This window comes from Moschus berezovskii, chromosome 11 (assembly GCF_049115385.1).
Source record: "Moschus berezovskii isolate FMDL1 chromosome 11, NW_MosBer_1.0, whole genome shotgun sequence".
NCBI lineage: Eukaryota > Metazoa > Chordata > Mammalia > Artiodactyla > Moschidae > Moschus > Moschus berezovskii.
The window spans coordinates 18,200,348-18,210,571 of NC_142470.1; the positions used below are offsets into that span (position 1 = coordinate 18,200,348).

At 46.6% G+C, this 10,224-nt stretch overlaps 1 long non-coding RNA gene across 1 annotated transcript; it reads right to left on the reverse strand.

The window, feature by feature from the left end:
• Positions 1–4,375: 4,375 nt before the first annotated feature.
• Positions 4,376–9,295, reverse strand: LOC148776095 (uncharacterized). The gene is made up of 3 exons (XR_016038533.1): positions 8,134–9,295; positions 7,429–7,470; positions 4,376–7,344 (listed from the first exon to the last, which is right to left on the reverse strand). It is a non-coding gene; the product is annotated as an uncharacterized LOC148776095 (long non-coding RNA).
• Positions 9,296–10,224: the final 929 nt, after the last annotated feature.

Here is a 10,224-nt window from a genome sequence, read left to right on the forward strand (position 1 = left end):
CTTTTTAATAAGTCTTAATATTTAGAGAGCAAGCCCCACATGATATTCTTTCCCATTCAAATTACCTTGTCTATAGTTGGTACTTTAGTCTCCCAGGTGTATTTTAGGGTTCTCTATTCAAGTTCCATCTTAAAGGAAATCAGTCCTGAATATTCATTGGAAGGACTGATGCTGAAGCTGAAGCTCCAATACTTTGGCCACCTGATGCAAAGACCTGACTCATTGGAAAAGACCTTGATGCTGGGAATAATTGAAGGCAGGAAGAGAAGGGGATGATAGAGGATGAGATGATTGGATGGCATCACCGACTCAATGGACATGAGTTTGAGTAAGCTCCGGGAGTTGGTGATGGACAGGGAAGCCTGGCGTGCTGCAGTTCATGGGGTCCATGAACTTCAAAGAGTCGGACACAACTGAGGGACTGAACTGAACTGATTCAAGTACCATGAACTGCAGTGAGTTTATAGATTAATATTAACTGAAAACTTTGTGATACTGTACCTCCCGATCCATCACACCAAGGTCCCGATTCCAACTGCTTCATTTACAAATAAGAACCCACAACTACACAGAAAATCACAGGGAGAACCAGGTTAGAGTCCAAGTCTCCCTGCCCAATACTCCTTCCACCAACTTCAAATAGGGATCCCCTCCCCCATGAGAAAGCTGTGCCTTCTGATATCTTTCTATTTAAGTCAAAGCATTATATTATCCATTCACACCATTAGCATTTTGAGGCCAAGTGCCTCAAAAAGAGTGAAACATACACTTTCTTTGGACAAGATGATGCTGGGATCTGATTGAAGCCAGGTTTTTTTGCTCTACTTATTTGAACTGGACTCAAGTTGTGGGCACAGTCCCTCCTCCAAACCTCCAATGGGATGCAGCCACAGGGGCTGAGTGATGGCCCAGAGCCATCCCCTGGGAACGACTGGCTCAAAGACCTTGTGTGGTCAGGGGGGAGGGGCAGAGGCCGCAGCTGGGGGAAAGAGAGTGGCCTGGTTTAGGGAAGGACTCAGCACTGGGGGTCCAAGGCTGTGTGTGGGAGCCATGCTGACTCATGCTCCCCAGCCCTCGGGAAACCAAAGCACAGAAGCGAGAGTGCCCAAGTATTCATTTATTGTTAAAACAAAATGTGACCGCCTAGGGCACCAGCACTTACTTCCTATGGCCGAACATTTGCTCCCTGTAGGCAAATTACACAGGAAGCCAGATTATAACCAGAAGTTTGCTTGGTGAGCTCAGAGCCAGGGCTGGGAGAATTGAATTTGTCATGATTTGAATGTGTCCTGACGTCAGATGTACTTGCTTCCATAACAGGGCACAGTCGGTGCTGGAGATGACAGTCCTAGGCAGTGGAGGGGCTCTCCCTGCAGTGCCTGCCCGGCAACCCCCTCACTCCGAGTCCCTTCCCTCTGCCTCCAAGATGGCCGGTTCTCCTCCTGAAACACACACTCTTTCTTTGGACAAGATCATGCTGAGATCTGATTGGAGCCAGGTTTTGTTTTTGTGGGTTTTTTTTGGGGGGGGGCTCCTCTAATTTGAATTATAGCTGAACTTTTACAGTGAGTTATTTCTAATAGTTTCTTGAGGACAGGAATAAGTTCTATTTTGGCCAGCAAGGAAACTGAGGCTCAAAACAAGTTAAAGGAACTCACTTATCTATGGTTGTCTGGATAATGATTGTATGAACTGAATTTCAAGCCGAGTTTTAATCCACTTGAAAGGGGGAAATGTCTGAAAATACACTGAAGGTTAAGCGGCTAAATTTGGTGCCTAACCACATCAACCTCTGAGGTTAGAAACTTGAAAGCGGAGACCCTGACTTCTGCTCCTATACAACTAACTTCCCACAGGGCCTGGTCCGAACAGTGCTCATGCGGGCACTCCAGACATTGACTGCTGCGCTTGCTCCACCACCTCAAATGGACCCAAACACACCCAGAGGCCGCACACATCAAGCCGACTTTGCAGGACACTGGGGAGCCCTTTCCTCTCCCTGCCCTACATACCTCTGGACCTTCTGCCTCCCTGAGACACCACCACCCCCAGAGATGCTCCAGAGTCCTTGGGAGTGGTGATGGCTGTTATTTCTGGCCCCATCCCCAGAGACAGAGGCAAGACCCACCCATACATGCTGGATCAGCTCACCTTTCTCTGACCATGGCCATGACCTTCATCATGAGTAGGCTGGCAAGGGGAGGGGATCTCTTTGCTAGCAAAGCCTGTGTTCCACATGTGACCCAAGGTCCCCTCCCTGCCAGGACTTTGGAGCAGAAGGAAGAAGAAAATGTGATCAGAAAAAAAGTCCATGGCCAGACATTTAACAGATAGATGTTGAGTGTCTGTGGGTCAGTGGGATGGCAAAGAACTGGGCCATGGAAGACGCTGGGACACTAGGTTTCTTGTCCCAACCTTCCCTCCAACCCAGCTGGTAGCCCTGAAACTGTTGGTTTAGGCTCTCTTTGCCTCAGAGATCGTCCAGTCCAAACCCTCTAACTTTGCAGTCTCCTCATATAGTTCTCATCCCTGAGAGCCCAAGATTCTCTGTGCCTGAGCAATTTTAAATATTATTCAAAAAATAATCAATTTAGTAAAACACAGAGAACCACATTCCAAGATTACTGTAACAGTGATTCTGGATGATTCCATGGAAGACATCGCTAAATGTCTTCTTAGAAGAGTGGAGGACTGCCTTGAACTTGAACAATCTGAGAAAGTCACAGAAAGGAAGTAAGGCTATCACTGAAACTTTCCTATACATTATCAAAAGTTATTTAGTGTTTTGGCCTTTATAGTCGGAAAAAATATCTACCTGTAGAATATACAAATAAGTTGTCCATTTTCAAATGCACATTATGAGCAAGAAGAATATTTATCATGTGAGATAATACAACTGTGTTTATTTCAGCTCGTGTGGTTAAAGGCAGCAAATTCAGAATGTATATGTTGTACTGACAACTCAACTTCTAAATCTGTTTCCATTGAGGGTTCTTTCTTTTCTGACTTCTTTCAGCTTCCTTTTCCTTATCTCAGGAGTTCCTGAATGGAGTCTGTGGACATTTAGACACTTAAAGAAGCACTACAGAGTGTCCTTAACCCCTAAAATTGAAGGACCTATGTGCTCTTATAGACGGGCTTTCATCTGATTTTCAAAGGGACCCTGGACCCCACAACAGCCTCAGATTACGGTCCTTGCTCACACTCAGCAGGAGAATGTTCTAGGCAAGACCTGTTTGTGAACAAGCAGCTTGGCAGAAAGAATCCCGATTCTGGCAACACCGCAATCCAATTGGAATCAAGCTGCCAGATAAACTCTACTAGACTGTGACTCTCAGCTATGCTATCTCTATGAAGTGTGGGTCATAGCATTTGCCCGCTTCACAGGGTTCTTGTGAGGGAGAAAGTATCTGATACCTGTAAACCCCAGTGTATTATCAGTGCAGGCAGGTGGCAGACATTATGAACCCCCAGAACTTCCTTCCTGGAGCGGCTGCCAGGGGCCCAGCACCACCCCACCCTCCAGGGTCCCCCATGGCCAGGAACTAAAACACAAGCCCAAGCCAGCCAACTCAACCTCTTGAACCCGATATTCCATGGCCTTCAGAAGTGACATTTCTCCTCAAGGGCGGTTTCTACTAGCACTGACCAAGACTCCCTGAGGCACACGTCTAGCCTGCAGGCTCCAAAGCCACCCCCACCCCAGCAGACATCACAAGAGAGAAAACAGCCTCCACACCCCCTCAGCCCTCTGCCTGAGACAGTTTCCTCCTTCCACCTTTGGCAACAAAGCCACTTCCTTGTCCTCAAGGCACCTACGGATCCCACTTCTACTTCCTCCTTGACTTTCGTTTCTCATACCTTGTCTTGAGCCACATCCTCTGTGCTAGAAACAGCTCCCACTTCCGGCTCGCCCAGCAGCCTTGGGGCACTTCCTCCCTGGCTGTGCTCTTTACCAGGAGCCCTGGGCACCTGCATCTCCAGGGGATGTTTCTAGCCATGCTGTCTCCCCAGACGGGAAGATGGCAAGTTGGGAGGTCCCTATAAATATGCTGTGCGCTGGAGGCCGGGGGCCTGTCGTGCTGCCGTGGCCACTTAGCACAGACCTGCCAGTTCCCGCCCTGAAACCAAAAGCAAGAGAACCTCCTCATGGCGGTTCCTAGGGCTTCCTGCCTATTCCTCTTTTTCCCATTCTCCTGTGGTCCCAAACTGCTACCCCTCAGCCAGTATTTGCAGGTGAGCCAGTACCGATTGGCTCCTTTCAGGTGAGAGGCTGAAGTAAACTGAGGAAGGCTGCAGGGAATTGAGACCAGAGGTGGACAAGAGCACCCGAGGGGCCAGAGGAGCTGAGATTGGAGCAAAGCCCTGAGGGGTGGCCTGTTAGCACTGAGGGTGTCACTTCACCAGGCCCCCCAAGGATCACTGAGACAGATGATGAGGAGCACCTTCAGCTGGTGTGAAGGCCCTGCTCCCAGTTATTAGCTCGGTGGCCTCTAAGAGGGTCTGTTTTTTTATTCTTTAGACCTTTTTTTCTTATCTGTATAGAAGAATTAACAGCATCCCTTACAAAGGGATCATAACGTAACTGAAAATGGAGGTCCCAAGGTTCGCCAATAAGGCCAAGAAAGAAGCAAGTTGGTGGGAAAGAAAGTTAGCTTTATGTTGGATGCCAGCAACCCAGGAGGAGATGAGGAGGAGAGTAGACACCCGTCTAAAGGTCTGACTCCCGCCCCAGCCCCTGACAATCAGGGGACAAGAGCTTTTATAGGTGGAGAAAGGGCACTGCATGTAGAAACAGTGCAGTCAGCTCTGACAGTCATCTTGAAATTGGTCATGGGGTGGTCTGATCAGCGTCATCTTGATTGTTTTAAGTACAGTTAATCTTCTCTTCCAGGGTCGATTTGTTCCCATATCTCTGAGGCCAGTTCTTGGAATAGTGGCAGCTTATGTCATGGCTACCTTCTGGTCATCATGTAGTTAACTTCTTCCACCTGATGGGGGTTTCAGTATCTACAAGACAGCTCACAGGATATGGCTCAAAATATTATCTATAGCCCTTGAGAAGGAACTGAAGGTCCTTGACTTTGCTTACTGACTAAACTATTATTGTTCTGTCCTGTTTGACTGCTTTTCTTCACTTCTGCCTTCTCACACTTCTCTGATGAGTAAATTCATTTTTTGGCTTCAGTTTCTCTACGGACCAAAGGCAGATGGAGGGCAAGTGGGGGAAGGACCATAGGGTCCTGCTCTGTTTCAATAAGAGCTAGTGGAGAAGATATGGGTAGAGCCCTTGGTACACAGTATGTCCTCACTGCAGGAGAGCTGGCATCATCATCACTTGACTGGGTACCAAAATAGGAGTGATCTATTACTAGGCTTCTAGACAGAAAATGCTAGAATACGATTCCCCACAGGGGCCAGGAAATCCTACTGCCAGCACTGAGCTGTGCACATGCGCCCAGCCCAACCCCAACACACAAAATTAACTACAAGCTCTGAGGGCACTGAAAGATTATGACAATCACGGATCACAAATCAGGTGTATTTCTTAAAGGAAGTTACAATGCTTGACTTTCCTCTGTTTCCAGAATCAAGTGCCCCCAAAGGATTGAGCCTGGTGGTTGTTCAGTCTCTAAGTCATATCCGACTCCTTGTGACCACATGGACTGCAGCACACCAGGCTTCCCTGTCCTTTACCATCTCCCAGAATTTGCTCAAACTCATGTCCACTGAGTCAGTGATGCCATCGAACCATCTCATCCTCTGTCATCCCCTTATCTTTTGGCCTTCAATCTTTTCCAGCATCAGGGTTTTTTTCCAATGAGTCAGCTTTTCGCATCAGGTGGCCAAAGTATTGGATCTTCAGCTTCAGTCCTTCCAATGAATATTCAGGGTTGATTTCCTTTAAGATTGACTGGTTGGATCTCCTTGCAGTCCAAGGGACTCTCAAGCGTCTTCTCCAACACCACAATTTGAAAGCATCAATTCTTCGGTGCTCAGTCTTCCTTGTGGTCCGACTCTCTTGAGCCTGATAGCTGTGTTGTTAAGAGACAGATGATTTTCTTGTGGTTTCTCACCCTGCCCCCACACCCCTCCCCAGGAAGTTTCATCAAATGATTGATAATCTCCATGGCAACTGCTGAAGCCCAGCTCACCTGAAACCCCTGTCCCCACTGCCCCAGACCCACCAGGGGGACAGTCCTGGCTGCTGAATTACTCAGCTTTTGCAGATCCCTGAGCAAAGGTTATTTGCAATGGCTTACTCGACTGGGAGGTGAGTACTTTGTTCCTGAAACCAGGTGCTGAGATGACACATACTTCCCTTTAACCGTTGGAGGGTTATCAAACAAGAAATCATAGTTCTGATGAGCATTAGAATAACCAGATGGATGGAAACAAGGAAGAACCTTCACCAGCCCATCAACCTGTGAGCACTTTCTGGAGAAATGTGAGCCAAAGAAATTATGCATGTCTCCACAGTAGCCATTGTTTATGACATTTATACAAAGCACCGCCTGAGAAGGCGGATACTTATCGTCAGGGTTGGAAAAAGTGCTTTCGTAAACTCAGTGCAGTACAGGCAGGATAATGCCCACCCTCAGCTAGCTGCTAGGACTGTGTTGAAGCCCCTTCCATATTCAAAAAGGTTGTTTCAAGTACACTGCAGAGGGAAAAACCAACGGGGAGGGGGAGGGGGGAAATCACAAACTATATCCGGCTACAGAGAGTTCAGAGTGAGGCGGGGGAGGAATCAAGCTTTCCCAATCTACCTAGCTCCCTGCTCAACAGATGACAATGACAGGATTGAAATTAAAAGGGAGGGAACACAATGCCCTTTTCATTTCACTTCAAGGGCAACTTCTTTGGATTTGTGGTAGCATTTGCCAACCCCTCACCTAGGATTCTCCCCAGAGACACAGGAGACTTTGCAAGCCTCTCAAAAGAGCTTACAGAACGGCTTTAGAAATGGGGCTAACCTTTTGCAAGGTGAGAAGTCTGGCTTCGGTTTTTATCTCAGGGAGAAAAGGGAGCCGCAGGAAGCAAGACTAGAAATACACCACAAAGAACACCAACACCAAACTGAGTTAGGAATTCTGAACACCCAGGAATACGTCTGCGCTTCGCTCATTCAACTAGCCTTGGTTAGACTGTCACCTACCAGACACTGGGAGGCAGTTGCTGGGATGTAAATATGAATAAGTCCTGATCTGTGTCCTTGCGGAGCTCACAGCGGAAAGACAGACACTAAACAAACCATTACGTTACCAGCAGCACACCAGGGGTAAGAGTCGTGGTACTGGAACCAGCTGGTCCACTCTGGGGGTCGAGGACAAGGGGATTTTGCTGGAGGGAGAAGGATGGAGACTGGATAAGAAGATGCAATCGGAAGTTCAGAAATGGGAACTCCAGCCACATCTCAAGACATACCTCTGCCTTCCTTAGTGCCTTCTCAGAACATGCCTCCTGTCACTGCAGAGAGTGCAAAGGTTAATGAGAAAATGTGAGATGCCATCTTGAGAATTTCTAGGAAAGCTCTTAGAGTCATGACATTTGAGAGCTCTTTCGTATTAGACAGATTTTTGCTCCTAATCAACAGGATTCCATCTGGCACCATTTTTATTGCTGATCAAGATCAGCCGCTGTATTTTTTTAAAATATACCTATCTCCTGAAAGATCTTCAAATTCATCTCTGTGTTTTAATCAATTAAGGAGTATTTACTGAACACTCCCTTGTGCCATATCCTGTTTGCCATATATAAATAAGTCTTCAAAAGTGCAACAAAGCAAGAGTCTATCAGTGGCACCAGTCTTCTCATTTCTCTTTCACGTCTATCCATTTGGTCCTCAGTACATACTTTATTTTTTTTCTTCAAGAAAAGATGTAGCCAATCACGCTTCTTTGTGTTTTTATATTCTGAGCAAAGAGACTAACTTGCCATAGGAATAAAGACGGTAGCATCTGGCAAAGGGAACAAATGTTTTATGTGGGGACTAGGGTTTCACCATCCCTAGAAAATGGACTTACAAGTTAAAGTCTAAAATTGGACATTGATGATGCAACAGATTTGAGAGAATGAGTTGGTCAGAGGTATCAACGAAAGCCAGCAATTCTTGGGGGATCCCAGGCTCACCTATACATGTCCATCATCAATTCATCCGTGACTCTTCTCTGAAGGGATGACCAGCCTTCTGAGGGGCTCTGTGACAATGCATTGATTCAGACACTTTGCCCTCTCTTGTCTGAGTTATATCTGGGCATTGTGGGGGTTTTTTTTCCTTCAAGTTGACAGAAGAAAAAGAATGCCAAGGTTACTGGTGCATTCAATGATTGAGAAATGTTTGCCACTTAAAGCTATTTCACTTCCTGCCTGATACCACAAAGAAGCTTTTTAACAAAGTTAGCCTTTGCTTTTCCCAATGTCACTAAGCATCTGGCTTATTTTGCCCACTTTTCATTTTCAACACTGAGGATAATAATGAAATGCTTGTTTCCATTGCACAGAACAACAATATTTCAAGGCAGTCATTTAAGAGAAGAAAAGTCAGTAGGAGCCCTGAGGAGGTCAGAGAGGAGGGGTGAGCAGAAGGATGGCACAGTGGGAGCAGAGACAACAAACGACAGGACCAGATCCACACTCTGCTCTGAAGGCGCCTGGCCTCAGTCAAGTTCCCATGGGAATCAGAATCCTCAGGTAGTGAAAGGATGGTGAACAGTTAGCAAATCCTAGAGCAAGGGCCACCCTCCCTTGGTATTGGCCCTTCCTTCCTAGCCCTGCAGTTGACACGTGACTTCATCCAGCTTCAGCCAAGAATAGAAGCACCACAAATGGCCTTGAGATCCCCAGGCTAATTCCCAAAGCAGGGAGAACCCACACCTTCTGTTGGGACCAGCACTGCTCCTGCCAAACCTTACTGTTGCAACTAAAATTCAAGTTCTTCATGACGCACAGAATATCTAGTTTCAAATAACGAAAGCTACTGTTTCTTAAGGGCTTACTCTGTGCCAAGCACTGTGCGTTTTGTGTGCATCCTCCCATTTAATCTCCTCGACATCTTACAAGATAGATTTTGCTGTCTCTCTTTACAGATGAGAAAACAGAGGCACAGAGTTAAGTGATTTGATCTGCGTCAACTGTTAGTAAGACCACCACCCAAGGGATATAAACTCAAGTCTGTGTTCTTGTTTACTAGCTACGCTGCTCCAAGACTTTCTGGTCTACCTCCCAAGTACCTATATTTGAGACGACCCATTTCCAACAGTGGGGATATGTTGGCTATATCCACATATATATCCAAGCAGGAAACACAGGTTCGATCCCTGAGTCAGGAAGATTCCCTGGAGAAGGAAATGGCAATCCACTCCAGTATTCTTGCCTGGGAAATCCCATGGACAGAGGAGCCTGGCAGGCTGCAGTTCAGAGAGTTGCAAAAGAGTCGGACATGACTTAGCAACTAAACAACAACTGCTACTAGCCCATGTGACTATTGATCACTTGACCCGTGGCCAGTCTGAGTAGAGATGTTTAAAGTGTACCATACAAACCATATTTCAAAGACTTAGTATGAAGAAGAGTGAAAAAAAACTCACTGATTCTTCTGCTCATTACATGTTGAAATGATATTTTTGATACAGTAGGTTAACTAAGATGTAGTTTTTATTTTCATGTGTTTCTTTTTGCTGTTTAAAATGTAACCATGCGGCAGGTTGAAGTCACATTCGTGGCTCATGGTACTCTTCTCTTGGGCAGCACTGCTCTTGAGGCACGTGCCAGGACAGGGTGACAAGTGAACAGAGCTGCCCCTGTCACAAGCAGGCAGAGAAAACGAAGAAGGCACCACAGGGAGGCCGTGGGAGAGCAAGTGAAATGCTACACTTGGGTCTAAAGAACGCAAACATGAAGCTCAAGTCCTTCTGAGGGAACGTCTAGTAGACAGATGTGTTAGTCTCTCAGTCGTATCCGACTCTTTGTGACCCCATGGACTGTAGCCCACCAGGCTCCTCTGTCCATGGGATTTTCCAGGCAAGAATACTGGAGTGGGTTGCCATTTCCTCCTACAAGTTAACAGATAATCACTGGCCTCTACTCTAGAGACTCAGCAACAACCCAGTAAAGCTTTAGTGACTGGATAAGAGTAGGATAAACATTGACCGCAAGGAAAGTGCTGTATTCCATTCTGGACATCTACATCAACTCCAGGGCCAGCTCTGCTGTCATTTCCAC